This window comes from Physeter macrocephalus, chromosome 10 (assembly GCF_002837175.3).
Source record: "Physeter macrocephalus isolate SW-GA chromosome 10, ASM283717v5, whole genome shotgun sequence".
Taxonomy (NCBI): Eukaryota; Metazoa; Chordata; class Mammalia; order Artiodactyla; family Physeteridae; genus Physeter; species Physeter macrocephalus.
In genome coordinates this window covers 66529682-66552727 of record NC_041223.1, presented here as the reverse complement: position 1 = coordinate 66552727, position 23046 = coordinate 66529682, and the positions used below count along the sequence as shown (strand labels likewise).

The 23046-nt window shown below is 37.6% G+C and overlaps 1 pseudogene; it reads left to right on the top strand.

Annotated features, from left to right (window-relative positions):
• The first annotated feature begins 2647 nt into the window (after positions 1-2647).
• On the top strand, positions 2648-19486 carry LOC102987237 (DNA replication complex GINS protein PSF2-like; annotated as a pseudogene).
• The last annotated feature ends 3560 nt before the right edge of the window (positions 19487-23046 follow it).

Here is a 23046-nt window from a genome sequence, read left to right as displayed (position 1 = left end):
TAACAGGACATAAAGAACACACAAAAACAAGATGGCTCTTTCCAAGGAAAGGGATCAATACTACAGTCTACTTCCTCCCACCCCATCTTATTTCTGAACCACTGCAGAAGAATAGAAATTCGTAATGATTTTCCTGCCTATAGCATCCTCACGGCTTGGGTATAAGGTGCACTAGAACAGGTTACATTTAGAGCAGAGAGGGTTTCCCCGGCTGTGAGGAGATCACAGATGGGCATTACCTGGGAGGCAGAAGCAGCATTATTAGCTCAGTGGGTAAAGAGAGGTGGCATTTCAATTCAAGAAAAATGAAAAGGGAAATCGCAGCCTCCTTCAAGATTCTACATGGGCAGTTAACATTACGTAAGGGTCAAGGATGCTAAACCCAAAGACTCCTGTATCCACGCAGGAAAAGGAACAAAGCATTAAGAGCCATAAGAGAAGTCAACAGGCCAGGCTGACCACAGTCCTCAGGAAGTTCTCGGTGTCCCTACACTATCTGCGTACCCAATGTTGGATTATACGTGCTATCTATTTTCTGTGAATTAAACCTTTTAGTATAACTTTCTGGCAGAACTATATGTCCTACAATTCACATATTTCCCAGAGCGCTGCAAGGTAGCAAGAGTTGAATATGTCACCCAGCAATATTGTTGTAAACTAATGACCTGGGGGAATTCATGAAAGATTGCATAGATTACTATGCCCCAACAATAAAGTAATGAGACCGATCTCTACAAAGCATACATAAACATCCCATCTATCTGGATATATCTGGTGTGTATTGACTTATGCACACATTTTAGAAGATGTGTGCAAATCTTACCTGGCTCAATTCTTTCCTCTTTACAAAGCCTTCCCTTACAACAGAGCTGAACATCATGTTTCTGTCCTCTGGACTTATTTTGCATGCCACTCATTTAGAAGCTAGTATTTATGCAGCTACTAGCTGTTATCTTGTTATGTGCATATGTATTACCCATTCACAACTGCCTTCTCATTATTAATCTATTATTGCATAACAAATTACCCCAAAACCTAGCAGCTTAAAAATATTTATTATTTCACCCAGTTTTTGAGAGTCAGGCATCTGGTCATGGCTTAGGTGGGTGGCTAACTCAGTGTGGCTCATGGGGGTTCAGCAGAGCTGTCAGTCAGGGATCTAGTCATCAGAAGTCATTACCTGGGCTGGTTTAGTTCCTCACTAGCCAGAGACCTCAATTCTTCACCATGTGGACCACAGCATATGGTGGCTCATGACAAAAGGAGCTTCATCTAGAGCAAGCTGCTGAAAGAGGGGTGGGGTATAACCAAGAGGGAAGCCATGGTTTGTTTTATAACGCAATCTCAGAAAAGACAGGATCATCACTTCTACCGTAGTCTATTATTCACATAAACCATGTGGGAAGAGATTACACAACTGTGTGAATCCAGGCGACAGGGATTGTTGGGAACCATTTAGCAATCAGCTACCACAATAATGGTTTCTTTCTACCACTCCCCCTGTCAGAGATTCTAACATGAGGCCTTGTTTGGAATGAGTCAATTAATATTTGTTATATATATGATTATCCCCCATATCCTCAAAATATATTATTCAGTTACTCTTATTCTTCACCAAGTGTCGCTGCATTTAAGCACATTGATAATATAACATAATAATATTCTCAATCTGTTTATTAACAATTACAATACTTTGACTAGAACTGAAATGATAGAGGTACATTTTTACCATGAACAAATGACTTTTAGTTAAATTATTCAGTCTCATTTTGTCTTTATTTCTCAATATTTATTCCTACAAGAAATATTTATTGACCATTTACTAGCTGCCAGGGACATGAAACTACTATACACTTTGATGAATATTATGGTAAGGAAAATAAAGAGTCATGTGGACTCATGAATCAGAGAATACTTTTCGCTATAATATTTAGCAAAATTGAAAAATATGAAATGTAAGATAAAAAACAAGCCTATAAATATGCTATCATTTCAAAGAAAGTTAAATTATGTTTCTACAAGCTTGTGATAGTATTGATTGTACTAAAATTTGTGACAATTGGATCTCCTAGTAGAAACATAGATACGAGTTCCCACATATGCTATTATTAAAAGGGAAAAAAATGAGCATAGAGTAACATGAAGAAGCTGTACTAGCAGATGCTGTTCATAATTCTCCAACTATTCATCTCATTTTCTTTCATAAGAGATCTCAATACTGCTCAGATTTCTACCTTTCTCCACACAATTCAGAGCCTTAAGGATTGTACTGATAAGTTTTATTTGAGTGCTTAGTTCAAATTATCAGTTTTCCATTTAGCCTGAAAATATCATGGATACAGTGGCAAGGTTGGCCTTAGGAAAAATTTGGAATTAAGTGTGACACTTACCCTCTGTAGTGGATTAAACAGAGGTCTCCAGAAGATACGTTTATGTCCTCATCCCTGGCATCAGTAAATGTGACATTATTTGGAGAAAGACCTTGCAGATGTAATAATTAGGTTTAAGATGTCGAGATGAGATCATCCTGGATAATTGGGCCCAAAATCCAATGACAGTTTCCTTGTAAGAGACACAAAGGAGAGACACACAGAGAAAAAAGGAGAAGTTATGTGAAGATAGTGGCAGAAACTGAAGTTATGAAGCCATGGAAGTTAAGAAACTCCTGGAGCCACCAGAAGATGGAAGAGGTAAGAAAAGTTTCTCTCCTGGAGACTTCAGGAGAGAACAAAGCTCTGTGATAACAGAACACAAATCTACCAGTTTCAGACTTCTGGCCTCCAGAATGGTGAGAAAACAAATTTCAGTTGTTTTAAGCCAAGCAGTTTGTGGTGTTTGTTACAGCAGCCCTAGGAAATTAATACACCTTCCAACCTAAATAGTGTCCCAACATTAATTTACATGGTTTTTTTTGCAGTAAGCTCAGCCTTTCCTAAAGCCAACACCAATAAATGCCAATACCTGCACTAACCCGTCTCCATGCCAACAACTGCACTAACACTTCCAACACCAACACCTGCACCACTCAGGATTCTCTTCTCCAACAGGGGTGAGCCAGCCCATCAGCAAACTAATTCAAGCAATTGGTTAATGGGTATAGTTACATCAATTGATTCATTACTGTGCTACCTTTTTCAGATGACATAATTAGAAACGAGACCTTTCTAACGGTCCCATTTTCATTGTATTAACAGACTGAGAGCAGGTCAGTGTTTAATGAACTCAGCTCTCACCACTTTGCAGAAGATGAATGAAAGAAAATATTTCAGTAACAGAAACATATTGTCTGGACTTCCCTGGTGGCACAGTGGTTAAGAATCCGCCAGCCAATGCAGGGGACACAGGGTCGATCCCTGGTCGGAGAAGATCCCACATGCCGCAGAGCAAATAAGCCCGTGTGCCACAACTACTGAGGCTGTGCTCTAGAACCTGTGAGCCACAACTACTGATCCCACGTGCCACAACTACGGAAGCCCAGGTGCCTGGAGGCTGTACTCCACAACAAAAGAAACCACCGCAATGAGAAGCCTGCGCACCTCACCAAAGAGTAGCCCCCGCTCGCCGCAACTAGAGAAAGCCCGTGCACAGCAGTGAAGACCAAACACAGCCAAAAGTAAATAAATAAATAAAAATTTATTTAAAAAAAAACATATTGTCTGAAAGGAAGTCGTGACAAGAGTAGAGAATGAGAAAAACAAGGCGGATACTGATTGAAAGCTTGAAAAGTAGTGTTTTTCCAGAGTGTCGTTCAAAGAACAATAGTTTTAGAAAAAGTTCTCCAGGAAAAGTGGTTGTCTGGTCAATTAAGTTAATCTGTAATACTGTACTTTGAAAGTAAAAATATATAATGATTTCAAAATGTTATGTTGTTTAAAAATAAGAGGAAAAATAGAAAGAGCGAGAGCGAGAGAGAGAGAGAGAGAGAGAGAGAGAGAGAGAGAGGGACTCAGCTTGATCATCCCAGTACATATAGTGGTAACTAGTTTGGGTTATTGTATCAAAGTAGAAAAACTTTGGAGTAACATAGACAAATCTGTTTCTGATCCACTACTAAACTAGTTAAGTAATCTTCAGCAAATTACTTAGCAGTTTTAGTTTCCTCACACGTAAAATAAGGAAATGATGCCTATTATCTTGTGATCATTTGTTATAATTCATGTGAAACACCTGTACTTCTTAAATGAGATGTTTCCTATAGCCATAAATTCTGAGTAAATGCTTACTATTATATTTTGTTATTTTTGTGGTTATTATGGTGGTCAGTACCAGCATATGGTAGCCAGCATCCCCACTGCCACCCATTACATGCACGGAAATGCAATTATCTGCGAGAATATTGCTTCAAAATAAAAATAATAAAAATAATCCCAGCAGAGATAGCAAAGTAGAGAGGGCTATTGGTTCAGCAGTGGAAAACTCCTCAGAAAACTGAAGGAATTTATTAACATATCTAAAGAAAGCATCAATCTATCAAATAGGGCACTGCGCAGCCTGGAAAGCAGGAAAAGGAGTAAGATTAAGAAAAAGTTTGGCACTGATGTCCAAAGGTCCTCAAATATTCTGGTGCTTGAGGCAAAGTCAACCTGACTGTTGAAATGACTGTGGAGTCATAGCCTTAAAATTGTCCTAAAATGACTTAAAATGTCTTTGTCCTTTTGACAAAATGGTCCTTAGTTGTAAATGTTTGTATCAGGCTACCAACCTACCTTATCCTGGTACCATTAAATACTGGATTTATCTAACTTCCTGTACTGAGTTGAATGGTGTGCCCCCAAATTTCATATCCACTTGGAGTCTGTGAAGGTGATCTTATGTGAAAATAGGGTCTTTGCTGATGTAATCAAGTTAAAATAAGGTTATCTGGATTAGGCTGGGCCCTAACTCCAATAGGATTGGTTTCCTTTAAGAAAAGGGAAATTTGGACACAGAAACACACAGGGAGAACTCCATATGACAATGCGGCAGATGTCAGTGATGCATCTACAAGCCAAGGAACAGCAATAATTGCCAAACCTGAGAAACTAGGAAGAGGCAAAAAAAAAAAAAAAAAAAATACCTAAAAAACAATAAAAACAACTTTTCCTGGAGCCTACAGGGTGTATGGCCCTGCCTACACCTTGATTTCAAATTTCTAGACTACAAAACTAACTAGACTAAATTTGTGATAATCTGTTACAGGATCCCTGAGAAAGCACATCCTGTTCATCAAGTTCTCTGGACAAGTTTCCCAAGTAAGTAAACATATACATGGAAATGTTAATACTTAAGTACACATAAATTTTTCCAGTTCCTGTCTCTATGATAGCTATTTTGTATTTGCAAATTGGTATTATAGCTTTTATCCATCAACCTTATGAACTTTTTAAACACAATCTGCCACTGAAAGATAAACCTGCTCTTATAGGATGTGGACAATAACAGGTTTCAGAAGGTACTATCCTATGGCAGGAGATAATGTATGAAGCCCCTCTTTAGAGCCTCTAGGGCTTGTGGTCTTTCTCTTGCTGATCCCAGTTCTCTGCTTGATACCATATGCCCCTCCTGATACCTTTGTTGGCAGAGCAGCAAAGAATTTTTCTTTAATAATATTTTATTGCTACTTTCCCACTCAGAACTCCCAGATGGGTTTAATTACCACTGATGTACTGAAAAAGTGTTAAGTGACAAAGAAGTCACAAAAATAGTAACACAAACAAATAAATGTTAACATTGGTAAACTTAATCAGACATTTGAGAATATAAGATTTCTTCTTCTAAAAGCCTATGCTTTATATCCCCAGGAAATAATGTACATTTTGATATTTTGGACATAGCTGAGTTGATGAAATTAAGAAACAGTTATACTCATACCAACATTTCAGTGGACAACTTTCAGATGAAACACACCAAAATAATACAAATATATTAGAATTTTGCCATAAATTTCCCAAAAAATCACTCTCACAGTATTATTATACGGAAAATATTTTTCATTCATTAATGTATTCAATCAATTAAGAGACATTTCTTGAGCACTTATGATGGGCCAAGAAATACGCTAAGTGCTGGAAATACAAAAATAAATAAGATATATGATCCATGCCTTCAAAGAACTTATTCTCATAGGAGAGACAGACACAAACAGATACAGTAGATTGATTTGAGTGCTATTATAAAGGTATAAACAAAGTCCTGTTAGTTCCCTGAAAAAGAGAGCTAATAACTTCTTGAGGGAGGCAGGAACTGCTCATTTAGTTTCCTGGCAACATTATGCTAAACAGCAAGTATAATAGGGCCTATTGACCAACATATCTATACATTCTAACTAATTTATTTAAATCAATATTAGTCATAGCCTTTCAAATGAATCAAGTTCTGAGCATTTGTTTTTTAATTAAAAAGTAAATACCAGTAGGGCTTCCCTGGTGGCACAGTGGTTGAGAGTCTGCCTGACGATGCAGGGGACACAGGTTCGTGCCCCGGTCCGGGAAGATCCCACATGCCGCAGAGCGGCTGGGCCAGTGAGCCATGGCCGCTGAGCCTGCGCGTCCAGAGCCTGTGCCCCGCGACAGGAGAGGCCACAACAGTGAGAGCCCCGCGTGCCAAAAAAAAAAAAAAAAAAAGTGAATACCGGTAAAATTCGCATGAATTAAACCAAACTTCAGGGCTTCCCTCATGGTGCAGTGGTTAAGAATCCGCCTGCCAATGCAGGGGACACGGGTTCGATCCCTGGTCTGGGAAGATCCCACATGCCACAGAGCACCTAAGCCCATGTGTCACAACTACTGAACCTGTGCTCTCTAGCCGGTGAGCCACAACTACTGCAGCCTGCACGCCTAGAGTCTGTGCTCCGCAAGAGGAGAAGCCACTGCAGTGAGAAGCCTGCTCACTGCAATGAAGAGTAGCCCCCACTTGCCTCAACTAAAAAAACAGAAAGCCCACATGCAGCAATGACGACCCAACACAGCCAAAAATAAATAAATAAATAAATTTATTTATTTAAAAAAATAAACTTCATTTCCATGCTCATCATTTTCTAAGAAAATCTCTGATAACTCAGTTCATTTATCTCATCAATAAATATTTTGCCCTGCACACACATAGATTTCCTTTACCAAATAAGTTAAAAAGTGAAGCAAGGGACTTCCAGTTTCAGTCCTGATGTGTAAAAAGCTTAAAAGTTATAACTGCCATTCTCATAGCAAGTAAAATCTGAAAAAAACAAAAATCAACAACTCTTCTTGAAACTATAAAAGAACTGAGACTGTTAGGCAAACCACCATCCACCCCAAAATCTGGAGAGACAGGTGAATAATAGCCAAGATCTGTTTACTTGGAGCAGAAACTATAAACTGGTAGGCATACTTAAAGGTAATTTTGACAAATTGCTGAGATTAAGTGTCAAACTGAGAAACTACTGAGGGCCACAGTCACAGGAAGCAAACATATGTGTGTGTGGGTTTTACCTTCAGGAATCTCACCAGGTTCTCATGGTGAAGAGCCAAGAAAAATCCAAATCTCTGGACCTGCTCTGAAAGACATGTTAAAAGAAGTTCTTCAGGCAGAAGAAAAATGATAGAGTTCAGAAACTCATATCTACACAAACAAAAAGGAGTATTAAAGAAGGAATGAATGAAGATAAAATATAATTTAAAATAATTTTCCTTCTTACTTGTTCTAAAAGATAGCCATTTGTTTGAAGTATAATAATAACAATACTGGTGATTATAACATGTGCATAAGTGAAGTGTATGTCAGGAATTTCTTAAGGTATGTGGGGCTGGGGATTGGGCATATTCTATTATGAGGTATTTGTCTTACCTAAGAAGTGATATAGCATTATTTCAATGTGGATTGAATCAGTTGTAAATGTATATTTCAAACTCCAGGGCAAAGACTAAAAAATCTTTAAAAGAAGTGTAATCGATATGCTAAGAGAAGAGATAAAATGAATCACATAAAATGCTCAATTAAAACAAGAGAAGGAAGGAAAAGAGAATAAAGAAGAAGCAAAGAATACTGCAGCAAATAGAAAACAATTACAAACATTAGATATTAATCAAGCTATATCATAATCACATTAAATGTGAATGTTCAAAGTACACCAATCACAAGACAGAGACTGTCAGAATGGATAAAAGAAAAAGACCCAACTATATACTATCTATAAAATCCCACTTTAAATATAAAGATTTGGACAGGTTAAAAAGTCAATGGATAGATTAAGTTATATTATGTTAACACTAATCAAAAAAAGGTGGAGTAACCACATTAATTTGTGACAAAACAAACTTCAGAGCAAGGAAAATTATCAGGGATAAAGAGAGATATTATGTAATGATAAAGATGGCAATTCTCCAAGAAAATATTATTAATCCATAAGGTGTATGCACCTAGAAACAAAGCATCAAAATATATGAGGCAAAACTGATAAAACTGCAAGGAGAGATAGACAAATCTACTGTTTTAAAAGATTTCAATACCTCTCTTATCAGTAATTGATAGAGTAGACAGGCAGAAAATCAGTAAAGACATAGTAGATCTAAAAAAAACACTCAGTTAACTTGATCTAATAGACACTTATAGAATACTCCATCCCACAAGAGCAGAATACATATTTGTCTCCACCTCACATGGAACATTCACCAATATAGACCACAGGCTTGGCTACAAAACAGACCTCAACAATTTAAAAGAAGAGAAATCATAAAAATTGTGTTTTCAGCCACTTGAAATTAAAAGAGAAGCCAATAGCAGAAAAATAGCTTACAAAATCTCAAAATATTTGGAGATTAAACAAGAACACACTTCCAAATAATGTAAGGGTCAAAGAAGAAGTCTCAAGAGAAATTTTTAAATATTTTAATTAAATCAAAATGAAAGTAATACTTATCAAAATTTGTGAAATGAAGCATAAGCAGAATTTAGAGTGAAATAAATGGTAGTAAATGCATATACTAGAGAGCAAGAAAAATATAAACGTATTAAACCTTAGGAAACTAGAAATAGAAGAGCAACTTAAGCCTTCTTAAAGCAAGCAGAAGAAAAGAAGAAAAATAAAAACTGTGCAGAAATCAATAAAATTGAAAACGAGAAAACAATAAAAAAAATTAACAAACCTAAAGTGTGGTTCTTTGAAAAGTTCAGTAAAATTGGTAAACCTCTGTTATGGGCTGAACTGTCTGTCCTCCAACCTCCACCCCCTGCCAAAATTCATATGTTGAAGTCCTAACTCCCAGTACCTCAGAATGTAAACTAATGTGGAAATAGGGTCATTGCAGATGTCATTAGTTAAGATGAGGTCATACTGGAGTAGGGTGAGCACCAATACAATAAGACTGATGACCTTGTAAATTGGCAAAACTTGCACACATACATTTATACAGAGAAAATGACCCAGGAAGTTATGCTGCCACATGCCAAGGAACTACCAGAGGCTAAGAGAGAGGCCAGGAGCAAACCCTTCCCTAGCACCTTTCGAGAGAGCATGGCTCTACTGCATATCAATTTCAGATTTGGGGCTCCAGAACTGTGAGACAATACATTTAAATTGTTCTAAGTCATGCCAAGTTTGTGGTACTTTGTTACAGGGAAACTAATACAACCTCTAGCAAGGCTAACAAAGAAAAAAGAAGACAAAAATTGTCAATATCAGAAATGAAAGAGCAGTGATCACTACTGACCCCATTAACATTAAAAGGATAGTAAAGGAATACTATGAACAACTCGATGCCTACAAACATAACTTAAATATAATAGATCAGTTATTTGACAGGCACAATCAACCAACACATCCACAAAGAGAAAGAGATAAACTAAATAGGCCTACATCTATTAAGGAAATTGGATTGATAATTAATAACCTTCCATAAAAGAAAGCAACACACCGGATGGTTTCACTAGCAGATTCTACCATACACTTAAGGAAGAAGTTGTCAATTCCCCACAATTTCATCTAGAAAATAGGAACTGAGGGAACACTTCCTAATTCATTCTGAGACCAGCATTACCCTAATACAAAAACCAGATAAAGACATAACAAGAAAAGAAAACTACAAGTCAATATCTCTTATGAACATAGATGCAAAAACCTTTAACAAAATATTAACAAAAATAATCCCACAATGAATAAAAACAATTATACATCACAACCAAGAAGGAATTATTCCAGGTATATGAGGCTGATTCACCCCTTGGAAATCAAATAATGTAATCCACTACATCAACATGCTAAAAAAAATCATATGAACATATCAATTGATACAGACAAAGCATTTGACAGCATCTAACACCTAATCATGATGAAAACTCCCAGCTAAGTAGGAATACAAGGAATAGAGTGAAACTTCCTTAACTTGATGAAAAACATTTATTAAAACAAACAAACAAACAAAATCCAGCTAACATCATCATACTTAATGGTGAGAGACTGGATGTTTTTCCTCTAAAGTTGGGAACAAGGTAAGGATGTCCCTTCTTTTGAATTCTATTCAACATCATACTAGAAGCCCTAGCAAGTGCATTAAGACAGTAAATTGAAATAACAATCTATACAAATTGGAAAGGAAGAAATAAAATGGTCTCTGTGCACAGATGACATGATTGTCTATATAGAAAATTCCATGGAGTGAACAAAACAAAACTTGGAACTAATAAGCTTACAGAATACAAGATTAATACACAAAATACTGGGAAAAATATTTGCAAAACAACACATATGTGATAAAGGACTTATATTCGAACTACACAAAGAATTCTAAAACTCTACAATAAAAAAATACAAACTAATTTTAAAATGGACAATAAATCTGAATAGATATCTCACCAAAGAAGATCTACAGATGGCAAATAAGCATAAGAAAGCTGTTCAACATTATTTGTCATAACCTTCTGAAAAAGAATCAGGCAGTTGCAAATTAAATTAAGCAATTGCAAATTAAAACAACAATGAGCTATCACTACACACTTACCAGAATGGCTACAATTTAAAAAACTGTCAATACCAACTGCTGACTAGGCTATGGAACAGGAACTTTCATTCTTTGCTAGAGGGGATGCAAAATGCTATAGCTACTATGGGAGACAGTTTGGAAGTTTCTTACAAAACAACACATTGTCTTACCACATGTTCTAGTAGTCACACTCCTAGATATTTACTTAACTGATCTGAAAACAAATGTCCACAAAAAAACATGTATGTGAAGGTTTATAGTAGCTTTATTCATAATTTCAAAAGCTGGAGGCAACGAATGTCTCCTTCAGCAGGTCGATGGGTAAACAAACTATGTACATCTATACAGTGGAATATTATTCAACAATTAAATATAGAGTTATCAAGCCATGAAAATACGCAGAGGAAACTTAAATGTATATTGCTAAGTGAAAGAAGCCAGTCTGAAAAAATTTCATATTGATGATTCCAATTCTATGACATTCTGGAAAAAGCAAAATTATAGATGGTGAGATCGATGATTGCCAGGAGTTTGGTGGAGAGGTGTTGAATAAATAAAGCACAGAGGATTTTTTAGGGTGGTGAAAGTATTCTCTGTGATTTGTCAAGTTCCATAGAACTTTATAGACAAAAAGTGAACTTTAACATATCAAAAATCCTTTAGGAGATTGGGGAATCTTAGAAAGGACTGCAGACTGTTATCAGATCATCTTACATACAAAATATGAACAAATCACACTAAGGGAGTTGGGGGCAGGGGAAGGTGATGACCTACATAACTGGAAATGAGTGGATTCTTTGACTGAAGGCAAAAGGAACAATAACACTGTCTTCCATCTGATAAAGTTATTTTCCATGGAGGCACAAGTTAACAATTATAATGCTGCTATACATGTATCCTGGAATTGAACAATTATGTCAATGAATGGTGGATGATGAGAGTCAGATTTCTCACTGTTCAAGTAGGAGTTTACATATAAGCAAGGAAGGAGGTTAGAATGATCCATGTGGTAATAGACAGGAGACATCAGGATGAACCCATATTTAGCTTAATATAGATACAGATAATTACATATAGAAATATTTACAGATACATGTATATACACAGGTTAGTATATGCACATATATTTCTTTTTTCTGTCAACTAAGAAGGCCTAAAGCAATGACATCACAATAGCAATGAGCATACCTAACATACAGATCTTGGTTTCAAAAACCTTTCTCCAGCAAAAGGAATCAGCAAAACTTGCATAAATAGCAGATTCCAGGACTGGGGCAGGAAATATACAAGACGAATCTGGAATATCTTGTAGAGCCCAAAAGTAAGTAAGTCCTCAGAAAAACTTCATGATGATGGGGGCATGTCAAAGGGATACAGGAATTGACTGAAAGAGCTCCCAGTAGCCCCAGAAGGAACAATTTGATAAACAAAATATTTAAAGTAGTATAAAATACATATCCATGAGGCTATATTGATATTAATCAGTAATTGAATAAGTAAATGGAAGGGAAAGAAGAAACAAATTTTCCATGCAGAAGAATTACAGATAATTTATGAGATACTCTGCCCTAGAGGAAGGGCACATGACTTTCTGCCCCTTCAGTGTGGACTAGGCATAATGACTTCCTTTCAATGAGTACAGTAGGGAAAGAGGGGTTACCAACTTCACAGTGGAGAAACCTGACAAACACTACCTCAGCCAGGTGATCAAGGTCAACATCAATAGTGATAAATCATGTTGATAGTATGTATTATTGATATGATGAAAATGGCACTTCAGCTCTGTGGTCTTCCTCCTAAAAGCCCATAACTCCAATCTCATCATTAGAAAAACATGAGACAAATTCCAGTAGAAGGGCATTCTACACAATGCCTAATACTCCACAAAACTGTCAAGGTCATCAAAACTAGCCAATTCTGAGGAACTGTCACAGCCAAAAGGAGTCTAAAGAGACATGACAACTAAATGCACTGTAGTATCCTGGATGGTGCCCTGGAACAGAAAAAGAACCTTAGGTAAAACTAAGGGACTCCAAATGATATGGACTTTAGTTAAAAATAAGGTCAATATTGGTTCATTAGGTGTAACAAATGTATCATGATAATATAAGATGTTAATAATATGTGAAACTGGATATGGGGTGCATGGGAATTCTCTGTACTATCTTCTCAATTTTTCTTTAAATCTAAACTGTCATAAAAAATAAAGTCTACTAAAAAAAAAGAAAGAAACCCCCCTCAATCATAAGAAAAGACACTACAATTATTCTAATTTTTAAAAAGTGAAGCAAGGATTATACCACAGGCTTTTGAGTTCTCAATATTTTTCTACTTTGGGGAGTTCCCCCCCTCCAAATACTCCAGCAATACGGGAACATTCTCAACTGTTCCAGTCAAAAATAGTAACTTTCAAAGATGGTGAAAATCAGTCACTTTCAGTCAGCTTGACTGTCAACATAACAAGAAAACACAGCAGGTTAGAATTAGAATCTCTCTTTCTCCACCTTGAGTGTGTGAAAAATATACCCGTCTTTATTCTCCATAGTAATCTTGGGTGTTTTTATCTAGACATGTGTTAGCTGTGTAAGATAAATGAAGGGTGGCAGAAAATAAAGGCTTTAAGTTTAGTTGCACATCAAATAGTCCCCAGACATAGTCATTAATAAAAAGGTGCCTGAAGTTTAATCAACCATAAGTTGCACTTTTTTTTTTCATCGTAAGGATATTTTTTACAAAATCTTCTTACAATAAGAAGAAATGGTTAAAAAATAAAATCAGTTTAAAACATTTAAGAGAAAAAGACTTAAAAAATAATATGTGGTTTCACACTTAACATCAATTGTTTGGTTAAAAACAACGTTAATAATTTATTATTAATTATCAGTAACTGATAGAGTGATAAAATAAGCTATTAAAGAAATTTATTGCATATTAATCTTTAGATAAAGTACAACATATTTTCAGCAATCCATTTTCTTATTATTCTAATAACATACAAGCTAAGAGGCTTTTCAGGAGCCATAACTATATAGATATTCAATTACATTATTTTAAAGAGGAAGCTGAGGTAAATTGCTCCTTATCTCTCCTTTCTCTGACTGCATCAAAAGTCCATGCATTTTGAGGCCCAATTCTCCATCCACTTAATCCACAATTATTTGTTTAAATGCTCTAGCATTAATTGAATTCCTAAGCTCTTACAGCTTGTAGCAGTCATCCTGGAAATTGCTATGCCTTATTAGGTATTGTATAGCACTATTTTAATTTTTAGAAATTATATCACTTTTTAGCCAATTGTAAATTCTCAGAAGATCAGAACCATGTGAAATACTTCTTTGATCTAGCTTCCATTACCTAATAAAGTGCTGAACACATACTGGGCATTAAAGAAATACTTTCTGATTAATGAAATGATGTGATCTAATCTACTCATTGAAGGAAGAATTTGTAAACATCAATGTTTGGTAATATATTGGCTTTATCTAAAATAAATCATGGTTGAAAATGTTTTGCTAAGTTCCTTAATGGAATATCTTCTCTCTTTATTTTAGCAAAAACCAAATCATGTTTGAATATTTTCTTATCATTTTAACATAGAAAAGTTTATCATATAAATAAGATGTTGCCTTTAAAGAACATACTTCTTTTTGATGAACAAGTTAAATATTAACAAAAGCAACTATGTAACAGACAATAAATAAAGCCTTTATATAGACTATGTTCTCTGACAATTATGCAATAAAATTAGAAATCAATAGTAAAAGGAGTAAAAATATTCATGTCTCTGATCACCACTTTCCAGTAAAGGTAGATTATTTTTACCAAACCTCCTACTAAAAACAACTAAAAATAAAGGATAAAGTAAAAGAATAATCTTCATAAAGGCAGCACAAATCTGATGAAATATTAAGGAATTCCCAGCCTTCAATCTAAGAACAGGAGGGAAAAGGAAGATTCTAATCCACCCTGCCATAAGGCATTTGCTCTGGCTAAACCTAGCTATGGCCTGGAAGCACCCTGAAAAGCCTAGGGACACCCATGGGGAGGACTTTGATTCGTGAGCCTACCATGTTGATTTGTGACACTAAAGCCTACACAGTTAGAGTAAGGTGAACCTAAAGGAAACCCTCTGTCACTTTGCAAGGGAGTAGGGAAGGAATCCATCCTTGAGTTCCTGTAAACACATGTAGCCATCATAGTGTTATAGAGCTCCACTTGTCTTTGTGGGGAATGTCCCCATATAATCACAAAATGTAATTTAGTTTAACATGATCCTGAACTGTTAGTGCCAGTGAGCTCTGGGAAGGAATGAATGTACTCTTTCTGGAGGACACCATCTCTATTTTGCCCTCTCTTGTGAGAATGCTCCCAAGAAAAATTTTATGATAAACTCAAACTGAAAAATAACCAAGCTGGCAAGATAATAAGGCAACATGTATAAAGTCTATCAGAAACAACAGAAAACAGAAGCAGAACAAAAAACTTCAGATAATTAACTTAGATGCAGATCATTTAAAAAAAAAAAAAGGAAGAGAAACAGAGAAAAAAGAAAAATAGGCTTACTTCATTATTAGAATAAAAATAAGCTTGACGGAATCAGCATGTAATAGGAAATTATTTTTAAAATTAATACATAAGTATTGAGAGATCATTACAGTAATTGGAGTGAAAAATATAACAACTGAAATTTGAAACTCAGTGAATGAGTGTGGCAGCAGATTAGGCACAAAAAGAGAGAATTAGTAAAATGGAAGTGGAGCCAAAAGAATTCTGAAAGTAGCGCAGAGAGAAATAAAATGGTAGAAAACATAAGAAAGAATTTAAGAGGTACAGATGAAGAGTCAGAAGGTCTAAAATACATTTAATTTGCATTCCAAGGTATGGGAATACAAGTTCACGGTACAAGAGTAGAGAGGACCAAGGGCACAGAGAGAAAAGCTCTGAGCCAAGGAACAAGACTTTGTATTTACTCCCAGTATCAGGGGGCATGACAGTGACCTGTGACTCAATGAAACAAACTCCTGATGTTTTCACCTCATCCAAAACCTTATCTAGGGTAGCAAGGTCATTATTACTGACCCCATCAATTTTGAGGTCTCCTATCTCAGCAGTCACATTGCTTTCTGGGTTGGCTCATGAGGTCTGTATGACTGATTTGGGCTTGCACAGTGGCAACTATTCTTAGGAGTCCATCTTTTTTTTTTAATTGAAGTGTAGTTAATTTACAATGTTGTGTTAGTTTTAAGTGTACAGCAAAATTATTCAGTTTTATATATATATAAATATATATATAAATGTATAAATATATATTATATATAATATATATTTTTTATATAAATACATATAATATATATATAAATATATGTATAATATATATACATATATTCTTTTTCAGATTTAAGATTTAGGAATCCATCTTAACTCTTGGCATCTGCTGTTATTACAAGAAAATAGCTCAAGTTTTCTCCATAGGAAGAGTGACTTTGCTATTTTTCCCTTCATATAAAAGTTTTTTATCCCAGGAAAGTCTAGCCTTGCAATATTCACATGATTTCTTTTGTTTTTCTAGTACCATTTTAACACTTTCTTTCTGTTACTCTTGCCTACTAAGCTTTAAGTTGGGCTGTCTCTACTCTAGGAAGTTTTCCAGGTTTGCAAGGCTGATTGAATTACTGTATCTACATTCCTTTGAGTCAGTTTCTTATTTTCTGATGGGTCACCTTTATCAGCATCATTAACTCAATCTGCACCATAAGAGGCCAAATACCAGCCAATGCCCCATCTATAATTTCCCATGGGAAATGATCTCTCTCATGCATTTCTCCTGAAAGTGCCAAAGCTCTCTTACAGCAGCCAAGATCCACTGCAAAAAAAAAAAAACCCTGATGCCAAATGAATTTAAGGTTGGCCTCATAGACTGTAGGAGGGGCTGAGCTGTAAGAAGGCTAGGCTGTTACCATCCTTCTTAACAAGCCTTATGAGCCTGGCCCCCTCATCTCCCAAGCAAACCAGCCAAGATTCAAATGATTTGCTCGGTTTTGCACCAGAGGTCATGAATATCCCTTGTTTCACCTGGGTGGGTGCACATCTCTATAACTGTTTTCTCAAGAGGGTCAGAAACATCTGCCCTCTGCCACCCTCAAACAAATCTTAGTATCAGTCGTTACAATGGGGAAGACCTGAGGCTGACTGCCAGATTGGTAAGGAAGTCCTCCCCCAACCCCAGCTGAGAAGACATTTGGCAACACCCAGACAGTGTTTGGGCATCTATCTGTATTTGAATTTTCTTCCTGGTACTCATCTTGCAGCCACCTCTCCAGTTCTTCCTCATCAACAGGCAATAAAGCAGAGGACCATTTATTGCCCGGTTGACCATATGATTTTGTCAACATGTCACTACAGAGTCCCATGAATTTTATTCAAATCCCATTAGTTAGCCCACAAGGTCCATGTCTTTCCTCTTCCAAAAGGCCAGATCCCTGTAAGCATATCACCTATGTTGCCAAAAACCATCAACAAATCTCTGAGAGGTCAGCTAGTCTGCCAAGTTTCATGGATGCTGGCAGATGACACAAGGCAGAGATCAAAGGTGAGTTTATTGCAAATGCAGTACCAAAGTATCAGCATTTATACCATTTTTCTGAGCTCCAGTTCTTACCAGGTGACATGAATTGGGCCATATGGTGACATGAATTGGGCCTTGTATGACAGGAGAAGGGCTCTGAGCTTAGGGAACCTAAATAGATGCCCTTTCTTCTAGAAAGAGATGACCATCTCTATCTTCCAGGGCTGTAAGCAAACCTGTTACTTGCTTCAGAGGGAGACATTAACTCTACCATCCAAGTCTATTCTCTATAAAAATATCATTTAAAAGATCATCTGGGGAGGGCTTCCCTGGTGGCACAGTGGTTGAGAATCTGCCTGCCAATGCAGGGGACACGGGTTGGAGCCCTGGTCCAGGAAGACCCACATGCCACAGAGCACCTAAGCCCATGGGCCACAACTACTGAGCCTGTGCTCTAGAGCCCGTGAGCCACAACTACTCAGCCCGGGTGCCTAGAGCCTGTGCTCTGCAACAAGAGAAGCCACCGCAATGAGAAGCCCGCGCACCACAACAAAGAGTAGTCCCCGCTCGCCACAACTAGGGAAAGTCCACGCGCAGCAACGAAGACCCAACACAGCCAAAAAATAAATAAATAGATACAAGATCATCTGCGGGCTTTCCTGGTGGCGCAGTGGTTGAGAATCCGCCTGCCGATGCAGGGGACACGGGTTCGTGCCCCGGTCCGGGAAGATCCCACATGCTGCGGAGCGGCTAGGCCCGTGAGCCATGGCCGCTGAGCCTGCGCATCCGGAGCCTGTGCTCCGCAGCGGGAGAGGCCACAGCGGTGAGAGGCCCGCGTACTGCAAAAAAAAAAAAAAAAAAAAAAAAAAAATCATCTGGAACAAAGGGCAGTCAGCGCCCCTGCTTGCAAGATGTACAGAAAAAAAAAAGAGACCCATGTAGAATTATCTCCCAATATATCACAAGTTAAAGAAGAAAATGTCTGGAATAAACTGTTTTACTCCATTAATTTTTACCACCAGAGAGCTGTTGTACCACTCTTTCTGTTAGAATTATTTGGTGGTACCCTGAATCACATGCACTTAACTATAACATGCAATGTGCAAATACGTTTTTTCATATTTTTATTAAAAAAAAAAAAGCTTGAAGCCCCTTTTGGAACGAAGGTTCTTCAGAGGTGGCTAAATAGTATCCATTATCTAAATCAAATATTTTAAAAAGGGAAGGGAAGGAGGAAGTAGAAGAATAGTATAATGGGGGGGGGGGCCCTGCGCTGTGGCGGGAAAGTGGCGGGAAAGCTCCTCCCGGAGCCTGGGGCGCTGGAGGCGCCGCCGCGGACGCAGCCGACGTAGAGTTTCTGGCCGAGAAGCTGGTCACCATTATCCCGAACTTCAGTCCGGACAAGATCTACTAACTGGGGGCGACCTGGGGCTCTTCCACCCTGACTCACCTGGAGGTGGCCCTGTGGCTGGCGATCAACCCGACACCAAGATGGATGTGTTGGCTGCTTCCTCGCGAGTGGAGGGAGGTGGGAAAGTTGGAGAAGATGAGGGATCAGGAAGGAAAAGGAGGAAACGTTTCCCCCTACGCCTAGCCCTTAGTCCAGGGAACTTACCAAACTCCTGTTAAATCAGGCTTCGGACAACATCCCCAAGGCGCATGAGATCGGGACCCCGATGGAGGACGCGCAGGACAGTCGCGTAGCCAAGCTCCCGTGCGTGCTGACGCCTTCGTGACACAGCAGGCGGCCGGCGCCAGGCTGGATAACTTGACCTCGATGGAGGTCAACACCCGTGGGGCTTTCCTCCCACCAGCGCTCGAGCCCGTGGACAAACTCAGCACAGACCTGCAGCCTTCACACAGCGCCCAGTCTCGAGACTTCCAGGCAGAGACGAGTTTGTGGAGGCCCGTGTCTGGGTCAGGAGGCCCGCCAGCGGTGTGTGAGCGCTCAGGACGCGATCGAGGGACGCCCATTCCTGGGAGTTCTTGAACCGCTTTTCAACGTCTGAAAAAAAGTGCAGCGGAGCAAGGAATGGATTTATAACATTGTTAGACAGCCAAGGGCTTGTGCTTAGTCCTGGTGACTTTCTGTAATTCCACATCTGTATCTTGGAGCCAGCTGTCCTTTTACGAAGGAAAGAAAAAAAGCTTTGGCAAAATAAGCGGTTTTCCCTGGCGGAACCTCCGGTCTCCTGATCAGAACTGCCATGCGCAGGTGAGTGTTCCGCGACTTCACGTGTTGCTTTTAAAAGATGGAGGTATGGCAGCAGTGCGGAAGTGGCTAGGCCTTTTTTTTTTTTTTCTTTTATGTTTCCTTCTTGAACCTGATCTCTTGGGCTAAATTTAGAGTCTCCTACAAAGGTTGTTCATCCAGAGAAGGAGAGCCGTTGAGTGGGTAGTGACGGTGACCCATGTTTATCATCTAAGCCCTGATACACAATAAAGATGGAATCAAGCCAAATCTCTGTTGGGTTTTCCTGCCTAACTACCACGTGAAAGGAGCAAGCCAGGGAGCTAGAATGACTTGTTAGACCAAACTGAGAGGTTTAGCAGGCATCTGGAAACTTTAGACCAACACTCTGGATGTCTCTTGTTCTCTTTGCTACTTTTGGGTAAGGTCTAAAGGGTTGCTTAGCACTAAGAGGAAAGTCCGGGAAAAATTAATTCCATGTTATCAAGTGTGTGAGTGAAGACATGATGCCAGGGGGAAAAGTGGGACCTGTGACATGGTTCTTGATGGACTGAGGCAAAAGACTGTTATAGGCAGCAGAGACTCAGTTAAGGGCAATTTTTTTTGCCCTAGGAGGAAAAGTTTCATCTGTAGCATTTTGGAATTGCTAAGTTCCTTACAGAAAGTATTTTACTGAGAGAGGAAATGATTGTCTAGTCATCCAATGAGTAGGTTCAGTAACCAGCTGGTTTTGGACGGTAGCACCATTGGTGAAAAGCAGAAGCATGCCATCTCGAGGGTTTTTTAAAGAGCCTATGTGCTTGTCAGCTGAGCCTAAAGAATATCTACTGGGATTTTCCCTTCAGTGTTTAAAGTCCAAACTTACTCAAGCTACACGAGCACTATTTCTCCATTCCAGATTGGTACCCATATGTTCCTCTGACAAACAGCTGATGGTTATTATTTGAACACTGAAGGGCCAGACATGAAGGGATTAGGACCTACAAGACCTGGTCTCCACCATTTAAGAGATGACAGGACTTGCCTTTTCATCTCACCCTTATGTGGAATCCTTCAGATTTAACCTGGGGAATCTTCTAGCGTGAAACCACAAGTTTTTGTGGAGGTTTAGGAGACCTGCATGTCTCAGATCTCACCCTGAAACACTTTTCTTACAATCTGCCTGAGGTACAATCGAATCTGTCTACACTTTACCTGTAAATCTCTGTAATTGTTGAGCTTTTATTTTTATTTTTGACTTCATTATAACATTAAAAAAGATTTTTCTCTTAATAGTATTATGAAATGACTGCAAGAAAAAATGTTAAATAATACAGAGATATGAATGATGGGAGAAAGTGAACACTCAATTAGATCAGCACAATGGAGTGAGGACCAGAAATCACAGAGCAAGAATATGTTTTGGCTTTGCAGCTAAAGTAGATTTTAGCAGAATTAGATGTATTGCTCAGAAGTGTTCCTGTCCTTTGAAAATAAATATTGAGGATGATTCTGTAGTGTGGACTGATATAAAGGAAGTCAAATAAATTGGGAAAAAAGTAGAGATATCTCAATTTTAAGTTTAAGAGAGGCAGTATTAAAATAGTACAAACAAACAAAGGGACAATGTGCATATTGTAAGGCTAGTCTTCTTTGGGGAAAAGAATACGTGAAAAGAAAGGTGAAAAAAACCCTCTCTTTTTACTACTGGACATTTTAAAAACTAAATAACTTTATGTGACTAAAATAACCTTAACAAAGAAACTCATATACTTAAAATTTGCATGAATTTAGATGAACCTGACAACTTTAGATTCAGAAAAGTATTAAGGGCCATCAGTCTGGTTGTATTCTTTTCTTCCCTTTATTTATTTATTTTTTAATTGAAGTATAGTTGATTTACAATGTTGTATTAGTTTCAGGTGAACAGCAAAGTGATTCAGTTTTATATATATATGTATATGTATATATATAAATCTATTATTTTCAGATTCTTTTCCATTATAGGTTATTACAAGATATTTAATATAGTTCCCTGTGCCATACAGTACGTCCTTGTTGTTTACCTATTTTATATATAGTAGTGTGTATATGTCAATCCCAAACTCTTAATTTATCCCTCCCCCTTTCCCTTTTCCCTTTGGTAACCATAAGTTTGTCTTCTATGTCTGAGTGTCTGTTTCTGTTTTGTAAATAAGTTCATTTGTATCATTTTTATAGATTCCACATATAAGTGATGTAATATGATATTTGTCTTTGTCTGACTTACTTCACTTGGTTTATCTTCGTATCTGAGTTCTGAGTAATGTGAAATGACAGAGTGACAGAGACAAAAAAAAAAGATGGAGGAAGAAGACGAGGGGGAAGTGGAAGAGGGGGAGGAAGGAAGGGAAAAAGAAGACAAACAGAATAAAGGAATAAAAGAAGGACGGAAGGGAAGGGGAGAGAGAGAGAGAGCCCTCGTTTAGTGCCAAAACAAATGACCTATAATGGTGTTGCAGTTAATCAAGTTGGATCAAAAAAATTAAGTTTATTGGTAGAGTTTATCAGCTGCAGAACACGAATATATGATCTGTGTGGTTGCTCTGACTATTAAAAAATAAAAACAGTCTGTAATTGTACATCAGTAACACAAAAATGGAGGCAGGTTCAAAGCCAGCTATGATTACAGTCAACGCCGAAGTCCACACACTCCCAGGTCCTCTCTATCCAACCTCAACATCTACTCCTCAGACTAGAACAGCACGGAAAAGTCTGTCAGTATTTGTATTGAATCATTTTTAGACTTCTAAAAAGATAAATATTAACAGGTTGGAATCAAGTGAATTACTCAATTACATACCGACAGTTTCCAAAGCATATTCATTACGTTCTAGAATTGTAGTAGATTTATTTACTTATTTTTTCAAGGATATTTGGCTCAATAATGTAAAACGAAGCTGTTTTTACTCTTGCACTCTCTTTTGGGGAGGAAGGCTATAAAAGTGTACCAAATGTCAGTCGCTTCCATAAAAATAATTTTAGAAAATAGCTTTTTCATGAGTTATTAGAACATTAAAAGATTTATTTATAGAGCTAAAGTTTACTCTAATGTTCATCTTCCCTTTATCTATCCTCTATATCTATTCACAGTGTCCTCTCTGAAAGGCTGTGTTACTATTACTATCAGAAGCAGTGGGTTGAAAGTTGGACTGTTACATTTGATATTCCTTTACTGACTACACCTTTGGATTTTGTAGTGATAGTCAAATGATATACTATATAAACTGTTAGACATCAAATCCCTTTAATAACTTGAGAGTCTGTCAGAATTCAGACATTTTGTGTTATTGCCTCCTATTCAAAGGAAAATTATTTGCACAATTTTGGTATATTGATTT